This window comes from Carassius gibelio, chromosome A18 (assembly GCF_023724105.1).
Source record: "Carassius gibelio isolate Cgi1373 ecotype wild population from Czech Republic chromosome A18, carGib1.2-hapl.c, whole genome shotgun sequence".
In the NCBI taxonomy this organism is placed as follows: Eukaryota; Metazoa; Chordata; class Actinopteri; order Cypriniformes; family Cyprinidae; genus Carassius; species Carassius gibelio.
In genome coordinates, this window is record NC_068388.1 from 4,628,034 (window position 1) to 4,650,864 (window position 22,831).

Consider the following 22,831-nt stretch of genomic DNA (forward strand, 5'->3'; position numbering starts at 1 on the left):
TATCCAGGGAATATTTCTGAAGTGGTTAGGTTCTGATTGGTTGAAAATCCTAGGACTAGTTCGCAAAAGTAGGTTTCGGATATAGCTCGATTTTGCGAGAAAGCGGTGTGTCGTAGACCCCAAAAAGGCGCCGTGCACTTTTGTTCGGGCTAACCCAAGGATTGCTATGATGCCATGTTTTTGAGTTTATGGCTAACGGTTTACGATTCACGGTCAAAAACGTCCAAAATTTTTGTTTTTTGCGCTATAGCGCCCCCGTTTGGCCGATTGGGCTGAGACTTTGATAAGTTCTCCCCAAAATGAGCTCTACGATCTGTCCAAATTTCAGCTCTCTAGGCCTTACGGTTTGGGCTGCACGTTCAGTTCTAGGGCGGAAGAATAATAATAATAATAATAATAATAATAATTAAAGCTGCAAGCAGCATTTACCGGGGTTCAAGCACATTAAGGCCTCTGAGGTGGTCAGAGCCAACCTGGATGTATGGATGACAGTTAAACACATCCAAAATGGAGAACAGGCTAACAGACAGACACGCACACTGAAAGTAAATGATTAGACTAATATATGTATACTCTATAAGCATATGCACACACACACACACACACACACACACACACACACACACAAAGACACACAAAGATACACATATACATGCACAAACATTTTGTTGCAGATATAGGTATTTGATAAAAAGTGATAGGTGACAATAAGCTTATTGCAAGTCTTCTCTTTTTTTAGAGTTTAGATGTCATTTTCAGATTAAACTGTAATCATAATGTGGCAAAATTGTTAAAACTGATACATCTGTATGAACAAAATGGAAAACATCAATTCAATGAGATACAAAATGTTATAACAGTTAATTTATTAATGTTTTGGCATGAATTCATAAAAACAGTACTAGCTGAAAGAGCCCATTAGTGGTCTTCCGCTGCCATCTAGTGGTTATAAATTGCATTTACTCAAACAACACTGTGTTTTTAAACATAACTGTTAAAGTGTTGTTGTTGGGTTTTTTTGCCCTATCTCTCTTAAATGTTGCATGCTTGTTTAGAATGAAATTATGCATTACTTTACACAGTTTTGATAATTTGTGGGATTTCTGTTTGTATTAATAGGTCTTTGTGCCTCTGGGGTGGTCTCGGCCAACCAGGATGTATGGATGACATTTAAATACATCCAAAAGACAGACACACACACACTGAAATTAAATGATTAAACTAGTTTTTAAGAGTTTAGATGTCATTCAGGTTTCACTGTAATCACAATGTGGCAAAATTGTAAAAAATGATGTGTCTGTATGAACAAAATGGAAAACATTGATTCAATAAGATGTAACATGTTATAACAGTTAATTTATTAATGTTTTGGCATGAATTCATGAATCCTTTCTACAGTACTGTTCATTTTAACTGAATGAGCCCATTAGTGGTCTTCCGCTGCCATCTAGTGGTTATAAATTGCATTTACTGAAACAACACTGTGTTTCTAAACATAACTGTTATAGTGTTGTTATTTTTTTTATTTTTGCCCAATCTCTCTTAAATTTTGCATGCTTGTTTAGAATGAAATCATGCATTATTTTACACAGTTTTGATCATTTGTGGGATTTCTGTTTGTATTAATAGGCCTTTGTGTACACTATGCAAATAACATAATATAAAATTACTGGTTTATAGTTGTCTAAATGCAATTGTTCAACATGTTTTTGATAATTATTGACCTTCAGAGTCTAGAGAATTGTACTTCAGTGGTTTTATTGATTTTCATCTTATACCCGATCACTAGTTTGCCAAAGTACCTTTTTAAAATAATCTTGAATGTTTAATTAACAGCTTTATTGACAACGTTGGTCCCAGAGGCAAAGTTGTTCAGAATGAGGATATTTATCAAATGATATAAAGATTTAGTGTTTTTGAGTGAATATATGAGCATTTACAAACAATTTGAGGCCATTTACCATATAAATCTTGTGTTTTGAGACCTTTTCTACTGTTATAGCGCCACCTATGGTCTGATCTCCATGAAACTTTGCATGCTTGTTAAGAGTCATCTGTTACATGATTTCACTGAGTTTCATAAAGTTTTGAGTTTTCGTTAAGGTTTTATAGGCTTTGGGGTATGTTTGGCCACACCCCTTTTTCTAAATTACCCCTTTACAGCTGACCAAAGGACAAAATTCAACATTTTTTTAATAATTATTGATCTAGAGAGTCCACAGAATATTACTGCAGTGGTTTGGTTCCGATCGGACAAAAAACCTAGGACTAGTTCGCAAAAGTAGGTTTTTAACATATTTGTGAATAACAATTGAATGATTTGATTGACAGCAATGGTTCTTGAGGCAAAGTTGTGCATTATGAGGAGATCTATCAAATGATATGCATACTGTGTTGATATGTGAAACACCACGTGATTACAGAGCCATAAAACTCGTTAGCGCCAACTAGTGGCCGATTTCTTTCAAAATTCTTACAGACCTTAAGGTTCATGAGTCGAACGTACCCAGCGAGTTTCGTTCCGATCAACATCCGTTAACCCTTTCAAATAGGTGCTTAAAATTGTTTGGCCAATGGCGGCCATGTTTTTTTTAGATATGCAAATGTCCTCATATGTACTTGTGCCCCTTCAGACCGAGACATTGCATACCAATTTTCAAGTCGATCGAGGCAACAGTTGCCTAGTTATAGCCATTTATGTGTTTTTTCTATCTTATAGCGCCCCCAAGTGGCAGAGATGCGCAATATTTTTGATTTGACCAAAGATTGAGCTTATACATATGTATACCGAGTTTGGTGAAGATATCTCATTCCGTTCAAGAGTTATAGTTAAAATAGCATTTGGCTAACGTTAGCATAGACGCTTTTTGGTGTACTGTTTCGCGTAAGAATTGAAATTTCAACTTTTTTTTGATAATTATTGATATTGAGTGTCCAGGGAATATTTATGAAGTGGTTTGGTTCTGATTGGTTGAAAATCCTAGGACTAGTTCGCAAAAGTAGGTTTCGGATTTAGCTCGATTTTGCGAGAAAACGGTGCGTCGTAGACCCCAAAAAGGCGCCGTGCACTTTTGTTCGGGCTAACCCAAGGATTGCAACAATGCCATGTTTTTGAGTCTATGGCTAACGGTTTACACTTTACGGCCAAAATTGTCCAAAATTTTTGTTTTTTGCGCTGTAGCGCCCCCGTTAGGCCGATTGGGCCGGTTCTTTGTATCTGAGTAGCGAGCAAGACTACTACCATCTGACCAAGTTTCAGCTCTCTAGGCCTTACGGTTTGGGCTGCACGTTCAGTTTTAAGGCGGAAGAATAATAATAATAATAATAATTAAAGCTGCAAGCAGCATTTACCGGGGTTCAAGCACATTAAGGCCTCTGAGGTGGTCTGAGCCAACCTGGATGCATGGATGACAGTTAAACACATCCAAAATGGAGAACAGGCTAACAGACAGACACACACACTGAAAGTAAATGATTAGACTAATATATGTATACTCTATAAGCATATGCACACACACACACACACATACACACACACAGAAAGACACACATATACATGCACAAACATTTTGTTGCAGATATAGGTATTTGAAATAAGTGATAGGTGACAATAAACTTATTGCAAGTCTTCTCTTTTTAAGAGTTTATATGTCATTTTCAGGTTAAACTGTAATCACAATGTGGCAAAATAGTAAAAACTGATATATCTGTAAGAACAAAATGGAAAACATTGACTCAATGAGATTTAAAATGTTATAACAGTTACATTTTTAATGTTTTGGGATGAATTCATGAGTCATTTCAACAGTACTGTTCAACTTAACTGAATGAGCCCATTAGTGGTCTTCCACTGCCATCTAGAGGTTATAAATTGCATTTACTCAAGCAACACTGTGTTTTTAAACATAACTGTTATAGTTTTGTTATTTTTTTTTTGCCCAATCTCTCTTAAATATTGCGTGCTTGTTTAGAATGAAATTATGCATTATTTTACACAGTTTTAATAATTTGTGGGCTTTCTGTTTGTATTAATAGGCCTTTGTGTACACTATGCAAATAACATATTATAAAATTACTGGTTTATAATTGTCCAAATGCAATTGTTCAACATGTTTTTGATAATTATTGACCTTCAGAGTCTAGAGAATTGTACTTCAGTGGTTTTATTGATTTTCATCTTAAACCCTATCACAAGTATGCCAAAGTATCTTTTTTAAATAATCTTGAACATTTAATTAACAGCTTTATTGACAACATTGGTCCCAGAGGCAAAGTTGTTCAGAATGAGGAGATTTATCATTTGATATGAAGATTTAGTGTTTTTGAGTGAATATATGAGCATTTTCAAACAATTTGAGGCCATTTACCATATAAATCTTGTGTTTTGAGACCTGTTGTACTGTTATAGCGCCACCTATTCTTCGATCTCCATGAAACTTTGCATGCTTGTTAAGAGTCACCTGTTACGTGTTCTCACTGAGTTTCATAAAGTTTTGAGTTTTCGTTTAGGTTTTATAGGCTTTGGGGTATGTTTGGCCACACCCCTTTTTCTAAATTATCCCTTTACAGCTAACCAAAGGACAAAATTCAACATTTTTTTAATAATTATTGATCTAGAGAGTCCACAGAATATTACTGCAGTGGTTTGGTTCCGATCGGACAAAAAACCTAGGACTAGTTCGCAAAAGTAGGTTTTTAACATATTTGTGAATAACAATTGAACGATTTGATTGACAGCAATGGTTCTTGAGGCAAAGTTGTGCATCATGAGGAGATCTATCAAATGATATGCATATTGTGTTGATATGTGAAACACCACGTGATTACAGAGCCATAAAACTCGTTAGCGCCAACTAGTGGCTGATTTCTTTCAAAATTCTTACAGACCTTAAGGTTCATGAGTCGAACGTACCCAGCGAGTTTCGTTCCGATCAACATCCGTTAACCCTTTCAAATAGGTGCTTACAATTGTTTGGCCAATGGCGGCTATGTTTTTTTGAGATATGCAAATGTCCTCATAGGTACTTGTGCCCCTTCAGACCAAGACATTGCATACCAATTTTCAAGTCGATCGAGCCAACGGTTGCCTAGTTATAGCCATTTATGTGTTTTTTAAATCTTATTGCGCCCCCAAGTGGCAGAGATGCGCAATTTTTTTGATTTGACCAAAGATTGAGCTCATACATATGTGTACCAATTTTGGTGAAGATATCTCATTCCGTTCAAGAGTTATAGTCAAAATAGCATTTGGCTAACGTTAGCATAGACGCTTTTTGGTGTACTGTTTCGCGTAAGAATTGAAATTTCAACTTTTTTTTGATAATTATTGATATTGAGTGTCCAGGGAATATTTTTGAAGTGGTTTGGTTCTGATTGGTTGAAAATCCTAGGACTAGTTCGCAAAAGTGGGTTTCGGATATAGCTCGATTTTGCGAGAAAACGGTGCGTCGTAGACCCCAAAAAGGCGCCGTGCACTTTTGTTCGGGTTAACCCAAGGATTGCAACAATGCCATATTTTTGAGTCTATGGCTAACGGTTTACACTTTACGGCCAAAAATGTCCAAAATTTTTGTTTTTTGCACTGTAGCGCCCCCGTTAGGCCGATTGGGCCGGTTCTTTGTATCTGAGTAGCGAGCAAGACTACTACGATCTGACCAAGTTTCAGCTCTCTAGTCCTTACGGTTTGGGCTGCACGTTCAGTTTTAAGGCGGAAGAATAATAATAATAATAATAATAATAATAATAAAAATCCTAACAATTACAATAGGGTTTCAGCACTGCGTGCTTGAACCCCTAATAAAAATCCTAACAATTACAATAGGGTTTCAGCACTGCGTGCTTGAACCCCTAATTAAAGCTGCAAGCAGCATTTACGGGGTTCAAGCATTTAAGGCATCTTAGGTGGTCAGAGCCAACCTGGACGTATGGATGACCGTTAAAGACATCCAAAATGGAGAATAGGCTAACAGACAGACACACACACTGAAATTAAATGATTAAACTCGTTTTTAAGATTTTAGATGTCATTTTCAGGTTTCACTGTAATCATAATGTGGTAAAATTTTAAAAACTGATATGTCTGTATGAACAAAATGGAAAACTTTAACTCAGTGAGATTTGAAATGTTGTAACAGTGTTATTTTATTGTTTAGGCATTAATTCATACATCCTTTCAACTGTACTGTTTAAGTTAGCTGAATGAGCCCATTAGTGGTTTCCGCTGCCATCAAGTGGTTATAAATGGCAATATCTCATACATCAATGTGTTAATCCTTTATAACTCTTAGTGTTTTTTTGCCTAATCCCTCTTAAATGTTGCATGCTTGTTTAGAATGAAATTAGGCATTATTTTACACAGTTTTGATCATTTGTGGGCTTTCTGTTTGTATTGATAGGCCTTTGTGTACACTGTGACAAGAACATACTATACATCACTGGTTTATAGTTGTCCAAATGCAATTGTTCAACATGTTTTTGATAATTATTGACCTTCAGAGTCTAGAGAATTGTACTTCAGTGGTTTTATTGATTTTCAGCTTAAAGCCTTGGACTACTTTGCCAAAGTAACTTTTTTATATAACCTTGAATATTTCATTAACAGCTTTATTGTCAACATTGGTCCCAGAAGTTGTTCAGAATGAGGAGATCTATCATATGATATGAAGATCTAGTGTTTATGTGAATATATGAGCATTTTCAGACAATTTGAAGCCATTTACCATATAAATCTTATGTTTTGAGACCTTTTTTACTGTTATAGCGCCACCTATGGTCCGATCTCCATGAAACTTTGCATGCTTGTTAAGAGTCACCTGTTACATGTTTTCAACAAGTTTCATAAAGTTTTGAGTTTTCGTTTAGGTTTTATATGCTCTTGGGTATTTTGGTCACGCCCCTTTTCTAATTTAGCCAGTTATAGCTAACCAAAAGACAAAATTCAATATTTTTTTGATAATTATTGATCTAGAGTGTCCAGAGAAAATTACTGCAGTGGTTTGGTTTCGATCAGGTAAAAAACCTAGGACTAGTTCGCAAAAGTAAGTTTTTAATATATTTGTGAATAACAATTGAACGATTTGATTGACATCTTCGCTCCTTGAGGCAAAGTTGTTCACAAAGAGGAGATATATCATATGATATGAAGATCTAGTGTTTGTGTGAATGTATGAACATGTTCTACAAATTGTGATCATTTTCTATTGAAAATGTGTGTTATTGAGGCTTTTTCAACTGTTAAAGCGCCACCTATGATCCGATCTCCATGAAACTTTGCATGCTTGTTAAGAGTCACGTGTTACATGTTTTCACCAAGGTTCATAAAGTTTTGAGTTTTCGTTTAGGTTTTATAGGCTTTGGGGTATGTTTGGCCATCCCCCTTTTCTAAATTACCCATTTAAAGCTAACCAAAGTACAAAATTCAACATTTTTTTGATAATTATTGATCTAGAGAGTCCACAGAATATTACTGCAGTGGTTTGGTTCCGATCGGACAAAAAACCTAGGACTAGTTCGCAAAAGTAGGTTTTTAACATATTTGTGAATAACAATTGAACGATTTGATTGACAGCAATGGTTCTTGAGGCAAAGTTGTGCATTATGAGGAGATCTATCAAATGATATGCATATTGTGTTGATATGTGAAACACCACGTGGTTACAGAGCCATAAAACTCGTTAGCGCCAACTAGTGGCCGATTTCTTTCAAAATTCTTACAGCCCTTAAGGTTCATGAGTCGAACGTACCCAGTGAGTTTCGTTCCGATCAACTTCCGTTAACCCTTTCAAATAGGTGCTTAAATTTGTTTGGCCCATGGCGGCCATGTTTTTTGAGATATGCAAATGTCCTCATAGGTACTTGTGCCCCTTCAGACCAAGACATTGCATACCAATTTTCAAGTCGATCGAGCCAACGATTGCCTAGTTATAGCCATTTATGTGTTTTTTCTATCTTATAGCGCCCCCAAGTGGCAAAGATGTGCAATTTTTTTGATTTGACCACAGATTGAGCTCATACATACGTGTACCAAGTTTGGTGAAGATATCTCATTCCGTTCAAGAGTTATAGTCAAAATAACACTTGGCTAATGTTAGCATAGACGCTTTTTGACGTACTGTTTCGCGTAAGAATCGAAATTTCAACTTTTTTTTGATAATTATTGATATTGAGTGTCCAGGGAATATTTCTGCAGTGGTTTGGTTCCGATTGGTTGAAAATCTTAGGACTAGTTCGCAAAAGTAGGTTTCGGATATAGCTCGATTTTGCGCGAAAACGGTGCGTCGTAGAGCTAAAAAAGCAGCTGTGCACTTTTGTTCGGGCTAACCCAAGGATTGCAACGATGCCATGTTTTTGAGTCTATGGCTAACGGTTTACGACCTGCGGCCAAAAATGTCTAAAATTTTAGTTTTTTGCGCAGTAGCGCCCCCGTTAGGCCGATTGGGCCGGTTTTTTGTATCTGAGTAGCGAGCAGGACTACTACCATCTGACCAAGTTTCAGCTCTCTAGGCCTTACGGTTTGGGCTGCACGTTCAGTTTTAAGGCGGAAGAATAATAATAATAATAAAAATCTTAACAATTACAATAGGGTTTCAGCACTGCGTGCTTGAACCCCTAATTAAAGCTGCAAGCAGCATTTACCGGGGTTCAAGCACATTAAGGCCTCTGAGGTGGTCTGAGCCAACCTGGATGCATGGATGACAGTTAAACACATCCAAAATGGAGAACAGGCTAACAGACAGACACACACACTGAAAGTAAATGATTAGACTAATATATGTATACTCTATAAGCATATGCACACACACACACACACACACACACAGAAAGACACACATATACATGCACAAACATTTTGTTGCAGATATAGGTATTTGAAATAAGTGATAGGTGACAATAAACTTATTGCAAGTCTTCTCTTTTTAAGAGTTTAGATGTCATTTTCAGGTTAAACTGTAATCACAATGTGGCAAAATAGTAAAAACTGATATATCTGTAAGAACAAAATGGAAAACATTGACTCAATGAGATTTAAAATGTTATAACAGTTACATTTTTAATGTTTTGGGATGAATTCATGAATCCTTTCAACAGTACTGTTCAACTTAACTGAATGAGCCCATTAGTGGTCTTCCACTGCCATCTAGAGGTTATAAATTGCATTTACTCAAGCAACACTGTTTTTAAACATAACTGTTATAGTGTTTTTTTTTTGTTTTTTTTTTGCCCAATCTCTCTTAAATTTTGCATGCTTGTTTAGAATGAAATTATGCATTGTTTTACACAGTTTTGATAATGTGTGGGCTTTCTGTTTGTATTAATAGGCCTTTGTGTACACTATGAAAATAACATATTATAAAATTACTGGTTTATAGTTGTCCAAATGCAATTGTTCAACATGTTTTTGATAATTATTGACCTTCAGAGTCTACAGAATTGTACTTCAGTGGTTTTATTGATTTTCATCTTAAACCGTATCACAAGTATGCCAAAGTAACTTTTTTAAATAATCTTGAATATTCAATTAACAGCTTTATTGACAACATTGGTCCCAGAGGCAAAGTTGTTCAGAATGAGGAGATTTATCATATGATATGAAGATCTAGTGTTTTTGAGTGAATATATGAACATTTTCAAACAATTTGAGGCCATTTACCATATAAATCTTGTGTTTTGAGACCTTTTCTACTGTTATAGCGCCACCTATGGTCTGATCTCCATGAAACTTTGCATGCTTGTTAAGAGTCACCTGTTACATGATTTCACTGAGTTTCATAAAGTTTTGAGTTTTCGTTTAGGTTTTATAGGCTTTGGGGTATGTTTGGCCACACCCCTTTTTCTATATTACCCCTTTACAGCTAACCAAAGGACAAAATTCAACATTTTTTTAATAATTATTGATCTACAGAGTCCAGAGAATATTACTGCAGTGGTTTGGTTCCGATCGGACAAAAAACCTAGGACTAGTTCGCAAAAGTAGGTTTTTAACATATTTGTGAATAACAATTGAACGATTTGATTGACAGCAATGGTTCTTGAGGCAAAGTTGTGCATTATGAGGAGATCAATCAAATGATATGCATATTGTGTTGATATGTGAAACACCACGTGATAACAGAGCCATAAAACTCGTTAGCGCCAACTAGTGGCCGATTTCTTTCAAAATTCTTACAGACCTTAAGGTTCATGAGTCGAACGTACCCAGCGAGTTTCGTTCCGATCAACATCCGTTAACCCTTTCAAATAGGTGCTTAAAGTTGTTTGGCCAATGGCGGCCATGTTTTTTTGAGATATGCAAATGTCCTCATAGGTACTTGTGCCCCTTCAGACCAAGACATTGCATACCAATTTTCAAGTCGATCGAGCCAACGGTTGCCTAGTTATAGCCATTTATGTGTTTTTTCTATCTTATAGCGCCCCCAAGTGGCAGAGATGCGCAATTTTTTTGATTTGACCAAAGATTGAGCTCATACATATGTGTACCGAGTTTGGTGAAGATATCTCATTCCGTTCAAGAGTTATAGTTAAAATAGCATTTGGCTAACGTTAGCATAGACGCTTTTTGGTGTACCTTTTCGCGTATGAATTGAAATTTCAACTTTTTTTTGATAATTATTGATATTGAGTGTCCAGGGAATATTTCTGAAGTGGTTTGGTTCTGATTGGTTGAAAATCCTAGGACTAGTTCGCAAAAGTAGGTTTCGGATATAGCTTGATTTTGCGAGAAAACGGTGCGTCGTAGACCCCAAAAAGGCGCCGTGCACTTTTGTTCGGGCTAACCCAAGGATTGCAACAATGCCATGTTTTTGAGTCTACGGCTAACGGTATACGATTTACGGCCAAAAATGTCCAAAATTTTTGTTTTTTGCGCTGTAGCGCCCCCGTTAGGCCGATTGGGCTGAGACTTTGATAAGTTCTCCCCAAATTGAGCTCTACGATCTGTCCAAATTTCAGCTCTCTAGGCCTTACGGTTTGGGCTGCACGTTCAGTTCTAGGGCAGAAGAATAATAATAATAATTAAAGCTGCAAGCAGCATTTACCGGGGTTCAAGCACATTAAGGCCTCTGAGGTGGTCTGAGCCAACCTGGATGCATGGATGACATTTAAACACATCCAAAATGGAGAACAGGCTAACAGACAGACACACACACTGAAAGTAAATGATTAGACTAATATATGTATACTCTATAAGCATATGCACACACACACACACAGAAAGACACACATATACATGCACAAACATTTTGTTGCAGATATAGGTATTTGAAATAAGTGATAGGTGACAATAAACTTATTGCAAGTCTTCTCTTTGTAAGAGTTTAGATGTCATTTTCAGGTTAAACTGTAATCACAATGTGGCAAAATAGTAAAAACTGATATATCTGTAAGAACAAAATGGAAAACATTGACTCAATGAGATTTAAAATGTTATAACAGTTACATTTTTAATGTTTTGGGATGAATTCATGAATCCTTTCAACAGTACTGTTCAACTTAACTGAATGAGCCCATTAGTGGTCTTCCACTGCCATCTAGAGGTTATAAATTGCATTTACTCAAGCAACACTGTTTTTAAACATAACTGTTATAGTGTTTTTTTTTTTTTTTTGCCCAATCTCTCTTAAATTTTGCATGCTTGTTTAGAATGAAATTACGCATTGTTTTACACAGTTTTGATAATGTGTGGGCTTTCTGTTTGTATTAATAGGCCTTTGTGTACACTATGAAAAGAACATATTATAAAATTACTGGTTTATAGTTGTCCAAATGCAATTGTTCAACATGTTTTTGATAATTATTGACCTTCAGAGTCTACAGAATTGTACTTCAGTGGTTTTATTGATTTTCATCTTAAACCGTATCACAAGTATGCCAAAGTAACTTTTTAAAATAATCTTGAATATTTAATTAACAGCTTTATTGACAACATTGGTCCCAGAGGCAAAGTTGTTCAGAATGAGGAGATCTATCATATGATATGAAGATTTAGTGTTTTTGAGTGAATATATGAGCATTTTCAAACAATTTGGGGCCATTTACCATATAAATCTTGTGTTTTGAGACCTTTTCTACTGTTATAGCGCCACCTATGGTCTGATCTCCATGAAACTTTGCATGCTTGTTAAGAGTCACCTGATACATGATTTCACTGAGTTTCATACAGTTTTGAGTTTTCCTTTAGGTTTTATAGGCTTTGGGGTATGTTTGGCCACACCCCTTTTTCTAAATTACCCGGTTACAGCTAACCAAAGGACAAAATTCAACATTTTTTAAATAATTATTGATCTAGAGAGTCCACAGAATATTACTGCAGTGGTTTGGTTCCGATCGGGCAAAAAACCTAGGACTAGTTCGCAAAAGTAGGTTTTTAACATATTTGTGAATAACAATTGAACGATTTGATTGACAGCAATGGTTCTTGAGGCAAAGTTGTTCATTACGAGGAGATCTATCAAATGATATGCATATTGTGTTGATATGTGAAACACCACGTGATTACAGAGCCATAAAACTCGTTAGCGCCAACTAGTGGCCGATTTCTTTCAAAATTCTTACAGACCTTAAGGTTCATGAGTCGAACGTACCCAGCGAGTTTCGTTCCGATCAACATCCGTTAACCCTTTCAAATAGGTGCTTAAATTTGTTTGGCCAATGACGGCCATGTTTTTTGAGATATGCAAATGTCCTCATAAGTACTTGTGCCCCTTCAGACCAAGACACTGCATACCGATTTTCAAGTCGATCGAGCCAACGGTTGCCTAGTTATAGCAATTTATGTGTTTTTTCTATCTTATAGCGCCCCCAAGTGGCAGAGATGCGCAATTTTTTTGATTTGACCAAAGATTGAGCTCATACATAAGTGTACCGAGTTTGGTGAAGATATCTCATTCCGTTCAAGAGTTATAGTCAAAATAGCATTTGGCTAACGTTAGCATAGACGCTTTTTGGCGTACTGTTTCGCGTAAGAATTGAAATTTCAACTTTTTTTTGATAATTATTGATATTGCGTGTCCAGGGAATATTTATGAAGTGGTTTGGTTCTGATTGGTTGAAAATCCTAGGACTAGTTCGCAAAAGTAGGTTTCGGATATAGCTCGATTTTGCGAGAAAACGGTGCGTCGTAGACCCCAAAAAGGCGCCGTGCACTTTTGTTCGGGCTAACCCAAGGATTGCAACAATGCCATGTTTTTGAGTCTACGGCTAACGGTATACGATTTACGGCCAAAAATGTCCAAAATTTTTGCTTTTTGCGCTGTAGCGCCCCCGTTAGGCCGATTGGGCTGAGACTTTGATAAGTTCTCCCCAAATTGAGCTCTACGATCTGTCCAAATTTCAGCTCTCTAGGCCTTACGGTTTGGGCTGCACGTTCAGTTCTAGGGCAGAAGAATAATAATAATAATAATAATAATAATAATAATAATAATAATAATAATAAAAATCCTAACAAATACAATAGGGTTTCAGCACTGCGTGCTTGAACCCCTAATTAAAGCTGCAAGCAGCATTTACCGGGGTTCAAGCACATTAAGGCCTCTGAGGTGGTCTGAGCCAACCTGGATGCATGGATGACATTTAAACACATCCAAAATGGAGAACAGGTTAACAGACAGACACACACACTGAAAGTAAATGATTAGACTAATATATGTATACTCTATAAGTATATGCACACACACACACACAGAAAGACACACATATACATGCACAAACATTTTGTTGCAGATATAGGTATTTGAAATAAGTGATAGGTGACAATAAACTTATTGCAAGTCTTCTCTTTTTAAGAGTTTAGATGTCATTTTCAGGTTAAACTGTAATCACAATGTGGCAAAATAGTAAAAACTGATATATCTGTAAGAACAAAATGGAAAACATTGACTCAATGAGATTTAAAATGTTATAACAGTTACATTTTTAATGTTTTGGGATGAATTCATGAATCCTTTCAACAGTAATGTTCAACTTAACTGAATGAGCCCATTAGTGGTCTTCCACTGCCATCTAGAGGTTATAAATTGCATTTACTCAAGCAACACTGTTTTTAAACATAACTGTTATAGTGTTTTTTTTTTTTTTTTTTTTGCCCAATCTCGCTTAAATTTTGCATGCTTGTTTAGAATGAAATTATGCATTGTTTTACACAGTTTTGATAATGTGTGGGCTTTCTGTTTGTATTAATAGGCCTTTGTGTACACTATGAAAAGAACATATTATAAAATTACTGGTTTATAGTTGTCCAAATGCAATTGTTCAACATGTTTTTGATAATTATTGACCTCCAGAGTCTACAGAATTGTACTTCAGTGGTTTTATTGATTTTCATCTTAAACCGTATCACAAGTATGCCAAAGTAACTTTTTAAAATAATCTTGAATATTTAATTAACAGCTTTATTGACAACATTGGTCCCAGAGGCAAAGTTGTTCAGAATGAGGAGATCTATCATATGATATGAAGATTTAGTGTTTTTGAGTGAATATATGAGCATTTTCAAACAATTTGGGGCCATTTACCATCTAAATCTTGTGTTTTGAGACCTTTTCTACTGTTATAGCGCCACCTATGGTCTGATCTCCATGAAACTTTGCATGCTTGTTAAGAGTCACCTGATACATGATTTCACTGAGTTTCATACAGTTTTGAGTTTTCCTTTAGGTTTTATAGGCTTTGGGGTATGTTTGGCCACACCCCTTTTTCTAAATTACCCGGTTACAGCTAACCAAAGGACAAAATTCAACATTTTTTTAATAATTATTGATCTAGAGAGTCCACAGAATATTACTGCAGTGGTTTGGTTCCGATCGGGCAAAAAACCTAGGACTAGTTCGCAAAAGTAGGTTTTTAACATATTTGTGAATAACAATTGAACGATTTGATTGACAGCAATGGTTCTTAAGGCAAGGTTGTGCATTACGAGGAGATCTATCAAATGATATGCATATTGTGTTGATATGTGAAACACCACGTGATTACAGAGCCATAAAACTCGTTAGCGCCAACTAGTGGCCGATTTCTTTCAAAATTCTTACAGACCTTAAGGTTCATGAGTCGAACGTACCCAGCGAGTTTCGTTCCGATCAACATCCGTTAACCCTTTCAAATAGGTGCTTAAATTTGTTTGGCCAATGACGGCCATGTTTTTTGAGATATGCAAATGTCCTCATAAGTACTTGTGCCCCTTCAGACCAAGACACTGCATACCGATTTTCAAGTTGATCGAGCCAACGGTTGCCTAGTTATAGTAATTTATGTGTTTTTTCTATCTTATAGCGCCCCCAAGTGGCAGAGATGAGCAATTTTTTTGATTTGACCAAAGATTGAGCTCATACATATGTGTACCGAGTTTGGTGAAGATATCTCATTCCGTTCAAGAGTTATAGTCAAAATAGTATTTGGCTAACGTTAGCATAGACGCTTTTTGGCGTACTGTTTCGCGTAAGAATTGAAATTTCAACTTTTTTTTAATAATTATTGATATTGAGTGTCCAGGGAATATTTATGAAGTGGTTTGGTTCTGATTGGTTGAAAATCCTAGGACTAGTTCGCAAAAGTAGGTTTCGGATATAGCTCGATTTTGCGAGAAAACGGTGCGTCGTAGACCCCAAAAAGGCGCCGTGCACTTTTGTTCGGGCTAACCCAAGGATTGCAACAATGCCATGTTTTTGAGTCTACGGCTAACGGGATACGATTTACGGCCAAAAATGTCCAAAATTTTTGTTTTTTGCGCTGTAGCGCCCCCGTTAGGCCGATTGGGCTGAGACTTTGATAAGTTCTCCCCAAATTGAGCTCTACGATCTGTCCAAATTTCAGCTCTCTACGCCTTACGGTTTGGGCTGCACGTTCAGTTCTAGGGCAGAAGAATAATAATAATAATAATAATAATAATAATTAAAGCTGCAAGCAGCATTTACCGGGGTTCAAGCACATTAAGGCCTCTGAGGTGGTCTGAGCCAACCTGGATGCATGGATGACATTTAAACACATCCAAAATGGAGAACAGGCTAACAGACAGACACACACACTGAAAGTAAATGATTAGACTAATATATGTATACTCTATAAGCATATGCACACACACACACACACACACACACAGAAAGACACACATATACATGCACAAACATTTTGTTGCAGATATAGGTATTTGAAATAAGTGATAGGTGACAATAAACTTATTGCAAGTCTTCTCTTTTTAAGAGTTTAGATGTCATTTTCAGGTTAAACTGTAATCACAATGTGGCAAAATAGTAAAAACTGATATATCTGTAAGAACAAAATGGAAAACATTGACTCAATGAGATTTAAAATGTTACAACAGTTACATTTTTAATGTTTTGGGATGAATTCATGAATCCTTTCAACAGTACTGTTCAACTTAACTGAATGAGCCCATTAGTGGTCTTCCACTGCCATCTACAGGTTATAAATTGCATTTACTCAAGCAACACTGTTTTTAAACATAACTGTTATAGTGTTTTTTTTTTTTTTTTTTTTTGCCCAATCTCTCTTAAATTTTGCATGCTTGTTTAGAATGAAATTATGCATTGTTTTACACAGTTTTGATAATGTGTGGGCTTTCTGTTTGTATTAATAGGCCTTTGTGTACACTATGAAAAGAACATATTATAAAATTACTGGTTTATAGTTGTCCAAATGCAATTGTTCAACATGTTTTTGATAGTTATTGACCTTCAGAGTCTACAGAATTGTACTTCAGTGGTTTTATTGATTTTCATCTTAAACCGTATCACAAGTATGCCAAAGTAACTTTTTAAAATAATCTTGAATATTTAATTAACAGCTTTATTGACAACATTGGTCCCAGAGGCAAAGTTGTTCAGAATGAGGAGATCTATCATATGATATGAAGATTTAGTGTTTTTGAGTGAATATATGGGCATTTTCAAACAATTTGGGGCCATTTACCATATAAATCTTGTGTTTTGAGACCTTTTCTACTGTTATAGCGCCACCTATGGTCTGATCTCCATGAAACTTTGCATGCTTGTTAAGAGTCACCTGATACATGATTTCACTGAGTTTCATACAGTTTTGAGTTTTCCTTTAGGTTTTATAGGCTTTGGGGTATGTTTGGCCACACCCCTTTTTCTAAATTACCCGGTTACAGCTAACCAAAGGACAAAATTCAACATTTTTTTAATAATTATTGATCTAGAGAGTCCACAGAATATTACTGCAGTGGTTTGGTTCCGATCGGGCAAAAAACCTAGGACTAGTTCGCAAAAGTAGGTTTTTAACATATTTGTGAATAACAATTGAACGATTTGATTGACAGCAATGGTTCTTGAGGCAAAGTTGTGCATTACGAGGAGATCTATCAAATGATATGCATATTGTGTTGATATGTGAAACACCACGTGATTACAGAGCCATAAAACTCGTTAGCGCCAACTAGTGGCCGATTTCTTTCAAAATTCTTACAGACCTTAAGGTTCATGAGTCGAACGTACCCAGCGAGTTTCGTTCCGATCAACATCCGTTAACCCTTTCAAATAGGTGCTTAAATTTGTTTGGCCAATGACGGCCATGTTTTTTGAGATATGCAAATGTCCTCATAAGTACTTGTGCCCCTTCAGACCAAGACACTGCATACCGATTTTCAAGTTGATCGAGCCAACGGTTGCCTAGTTATAGCAATTTATGTGTTTTTTCTATCTTATAGCGCCCCCAAGTGGCAGAGATGCGCAATTTTTTTGATTTGACCAAAGATTGAGCTCATACATATGTGTACCGAGTTTGGTGAAGATATCTCATTCCGTTCAAGAGTTATAGTCAAAATAGTATTTGGCTAACGTTAGCATAGACGCTTTTTGGCGTACTGTTTCGCGTAAGAATTGAAATTTCAACTTTTTTTTAATAATTATTGATATTGAGTGTCCAGGGAATATTTATGAAGTGGTTTGGTTCTGATTGGTTGAAAATCCTAGGACTAGTTCGCAAAAGTAGGTTTCGGATATAGCTCGATTTTGCGAGAAAACGGTGCGTCGTAGACCCCAAAAAGGCGCCGTGCACTTTTGTTCGGGCTAACCCAAGGATTGCAACAATGCCATGTTTTTGAGTCTACGGCTAACGGTATACGATTTACGGCCAAAAATGTCCAAAATTTTTGTTTTTTGCGCTGTAGCGCCCCCGTTAGGCCGATTGGGCTGAGACTTTGATAAGTTCTCCCCAAATTGAGCTCTACGATCTGTCCAAATTTCAGCTCTCTACGCCTTACGGTTTGGGCTGCACGTTCAGTTCTAGGGCAGAAGAATAATAATAATAATAATAATAATAATAATAATAATAATAAAAATCCTAACAAATACAATAGGGTTTCAGCACTGCGTGCTTGAACCCCTAATAATAATAATAATAATAAAAATCCTAACAAATACAATAGGGTTTCAGCACTGCGTGCTTGAACCCCTAATTAAAGCTGCAAGCAGCGTTTACCGGGGTTCAAGCACATTAAGGCCTCTGAGGTGGTCTCGGCCAACCTGGATGTATGGATGACAGTTAAACACATCCAAAATGGAGAACAGGCTAACAGACAGACACACACACTGAAAGTAAATAATTAGACTAATATATTAATACTCTATAAGCATATGCACACACACACACACACACACACACACACACACACAAAGACACACATATACATGCACAAACATTTTGTTGCAGATATAGGTATTTGAAATAAGTGATAGGTGATAATAAACTTATTGCAAGTCTTCTCTTTTTAAGAGTTTAGATGTCATTTTGAGGTTAAACTGTAATCATAATGTGGCAAAATTTTAAAAACTGATATATCTGTATGAACAAAATGGAAAACATTGACTCAATGAGATTTAAAATGTTATAACAGTTCATTTTTTAATGTTTTGGCATGAATTCATGAATCCTTTCAACAGTACTGTTCAACTTTACTGAATGAGCCCATTAGTGGTCTTCCGCTGCCATCTAGTGGTTATAAATTGCATTTACTCCAAGAACACTGTTTTTAAACATAACTGTTATAGTGTTATTTTTTTTTTTTGCCCAATCTCTCTTAAATTTTGCATGCTTGTTTAGAATGAAATTATGCATTATTTTACACAGTTTTGATTATTTGTGGGCTTTCTGATTGTATTAATAGGCCTTTGTGTGCACTATGAAAAGAACATATTATGAAATGACTGGTTTATAGTTGCCCAAATGCAATTGTTCAACATGTTTTTGATAATTATTGACCTTCAGAGTCTAGAGAATTGTACTTCAGTGGTTTTATTGATTTTCATCTTAAACCCTATCACAAGTATGCCAAAGTAACTTTTTTAAATAATCTTGAATATTTAATTAACAGCTTTATTGACAACATTGGTCCCAGAGGCAAAGTTGTTCAGAATGAGGAGATTTATCATATGATATGAAGATTTAGTGTTTTTGAGTGAATATATGAACATTTCCAAACAATTTGAGGCCATTTACCATATAAATCTTGTGTTTTGAGACCTTTTCTACTGTTATAGCGCCACCTATGGTCTGATCTCCATGAAACTTTGCATGCTTGTTAAGAGTCACCTGTTACATGATTTCAGTGAGTTTCATAAAGTTTTGAGTTTTCGTTTAGGTTTTATAGGCTTTGGGGTATGTTTGGCCACACCCCTTTTTCTATATTACCCCCTTACAGCTAACCAAAGGACAAAATTCAACATTTTTTTAATAATTATTGATCTACAGAGTCCACAGAATATTACTGCAGTGGTTTGGTTCCGATCGGACAAAAAACCTAGGACTAGTTCGCAAAAGTAGGTTTTTAACATATTTGTGAATAACAATTGAACGATTTGATTGACAGCAATGGTTCTTGAGGCAAAGTTGTGCATTATGAGGAGATCTATCAAATGATATGCATATTGTGTTGATATGTGAAACACCACGTGATTACAGAGCCATAAAACTCGTTAGCGCCAACTAGTGGCCGATTTCTTTCAAAATTCTTACAGACCTTGAGGTTCATGAGTCAAACGTACCCAGCGAGTTTCGTTCCGATCAACATCCGTTAACCCTTTCAAATAGGTGCTTAAATTTGTTTGGCCAATGGCAGCCATGTTTTTTGAGATATGCAAATGTCCTCATAGGTACTTGTGCCCCTTCAGACCAAGACACTGCATACCAATTTTCGAGTCGATCGAGCCAACGGTTGCCTAGTTATAGCCATTTATGTGTTTTTTAAATCTTATTGCGCCCCCAAGTGGCAGAGATGCGCAATTTTTTTGATTTGACCAAAGATTGAGCTCATACATAAGTATACCGAGTTTGGTGAAGATATCTCATTCCGTTCAAGAGTTATAGTCAAAATAGCATTTGGCTAACGTTAGCATAGATGCTTTTTGGTGTACTGTTTCGCGTATGAATTGAAATTTCAACTTTTTTTTGATAATTATTGATATTGAATGTCCAGGGAATATTTATGAAGTGGTTTGGTTCTGATTGGTTGAAAATCCTAGGACTAGTTCGCAAAAGTAGGTTTCGGATATAGCACGATTTTGCGAGAAAACGGTGCGTCGTAGACCCCAAAAAGGCGCCGTGCACTTTTGTTCGGGCTAACCCAAGGATTGCAACAATGCCATGTTTTTGAGTCTACGGCTAACGGTATACGATTTACGGCCAAAAATGTCCAAAATTTTTGTTTTTTGCGCTGTAGCGCCCCCGTTAGGCCGATTGGGCTGAGACTTTGATAAGTTCTCCCCAAATTGAGCTCTACGATCTGTCCAAATTTCAGCTCTCTAGGCCTTACGGTTTGGGCTGCACGTTCAGTTTTACGGCGGAAGAATAATAATAATAATAATAATAATAATAATTAAAGCTGCAAGCAGCATTTACGGGGTTCAAGCACTTAAGGGATCTTAGGTGGTCAGAGCCAACCTGGACATATATGGATGGCCGTTAAACACATCCAAAATGGAGAATAGGCTAACAGACAGACACACACACTGAAATTAAATGATTAAACTCGTTTTTAAGATTTTAGATGTCATTTTCAGGTTTCACTGTAATCATAATGTGGTAAAATTTTAAAAACTGATATGTCTGAATGAACAAAATGGAAAACTTTAACTCAATGAGATTTGAAATGTTGTAAGAGTGTTTTTTGTATTGTTTAGGCATTACATCCTTTCAACTGTACAGTTTAAGTTAGCTGATTGAGCCCATTAGTGGTTTTCCGCTGCCATCTAGTGGTTATAAATGGCAATTTCTCATACATCAATGTGTTAATCCTTTTAACTCTTAGTGTTTTTTGCCCAATATCTCTTAAACATGGCATGCTCGTTTAGAATGAAATTATGCATTATTTTACACAGTTTTGATAATTTGTGGGCTTTCTGTTTGTATTAATAGGCCTTTGTGTACACTATGCAAATAACATATTATAAAATTACTGGTTTATAATTGTCCAAATGCAATTGTTTAACATGTTTTTGATAATTATTGACCTTCTGAGTCTAGAGAATTGTACTTCAGTGGTTTTATTGATTTTCAGCTTAAAGCCTTGGAATACTTTGCCAAAGTAACTTTTTCAAATAATCTTGAATATTTAATTAACAGATTTATTGACAAAATTGGTCCCAGAGGCAAAGTTTTTCAGAATGAGGAGATCTATCATATGATATGAAGATTTGGTGTTTTTGAGTGAATATATGTGCATTTTCAAACAGTTTGAGGCCATTTACCATCTAAATCTTGTGTTATGAGACCTTTTCTACTGTTATAGCGCCACCTATGGATCAATCTCCATGAAACTTTGCAGCCTTGTTGAGAGTCACCTGTTACATGATTTCACCTAGTTTCATAAAGTTTTGAGTTTTCGTTTAGGTTTTATAGGCTTTGGGGTATGTTTGGCCACACCCCTTTTTCTAAATTACCCCTTTACAGCTAACCAAAGGACAAAATTCAACATTTTTTTGATAATTATTGATCTAGAGAGTCCACAGAATATTACTGCAGTGGTTTGGTTCTGATCGGGCAAAAAATCTAGGACTAGTTCGCAAAAGTAAGTTTTTAACATATTTGTGAATAACAATTGAACGATTTGATTGACAGCAATGGTTCTTGAGGCAAAGTTGTGCATTATGAGGAGATCTATCAAATGATATGCATATTGTGTTGATATGTGAAACACCACGTGATTACAGAGCCATACAACTCGTTAGCGCCAACTAGTGGCCGATTTCTTTCAAAATTCTTACAGACCTTAAGGTTCATGAGTCGAACGTACCCAGCGAGTTTCGTTCCGATCAACATCCGTTAACCCTTTCAAATAGGTGCTTAAAATTGTTTGGCCAATGGCGGCCATGTTTTTTGAGATATGCAAATGTCCTCATAGGTACTTGTGCCCCTTCAGACCAAGACACTGCATACCAATTTTCAAGTCGATCGAGCCAACGGTTGCCTAGTTATAGCCATTTATGTGTTTTTTCTATCTTATTGCGCCCCCAAGTGGCAGAGATGCGCATTTTTTTTTATTTTACCCAAAATTGAGCTCGTACATATGTGTACCAAGTTTGGTGAAGTTATCTCATTCCGTTCAAGAGTTATAGTTAAAATAGCATTTGGCCAACGTTACTATAGACGCTTTTTGGCATACTGTTTCGCGTAAAAATTGAAATTTCAACTTTTTTTTGATAATTATTGATATTGAGTGTCCAGGGAATATTTCTGAAGTGGTTTGGTTCTGATTGGTTGAAAATCCTAGGACTAGTTCGCAAAAGTAGGTTTCGGATATAGCTCGATTTTGCGAGAAAACGGTGTGTCGTAGACCCCAAAAAGGCGCCGTGCACTTTTGTTCGGG

General features: G+C 36.2%; 1 protein-coding gene and 2 long non-coding RNA genes across 3 annotated transcripts in view; 1 reads left to right on the forward strand and 2 right to left on the reverse strand.

Moving 5' to 3' along the window:
• Positions 1–22,831, reverse strand: part of LOC127934042 (FERM domain-containing protein 4A) — a 170,133-nt gene that overhangs the window by 129,989 nt on the left and 17,313 nt on the right. The window lies entirely within an intron of this gene.
• Positions 204–21,862, reverse strand: LOC127934044 (uncharacterized). The gene is made up of 3 exons (XR_008147676.1): positions 21,477–21,862; positions 11,078–11,796; positions 204–473 (listed from the first exon to the last, which is right to left on the reverse strand). It is a non-coding gene; the product is annotated as an uncharacterized LOC127934044 (long non-coding RNA).
• LOC127934045 (uncharacterized) lies at positions 11,129–16,487 on the forward strand. The gene is made up of 2 exons (XR_008147677.1): positions 11,129–11,252; positions 16,135–16,487. It is a non-coding gene; the product is annotated as an uncharacterized LOC127934045 (long non-coding RNA).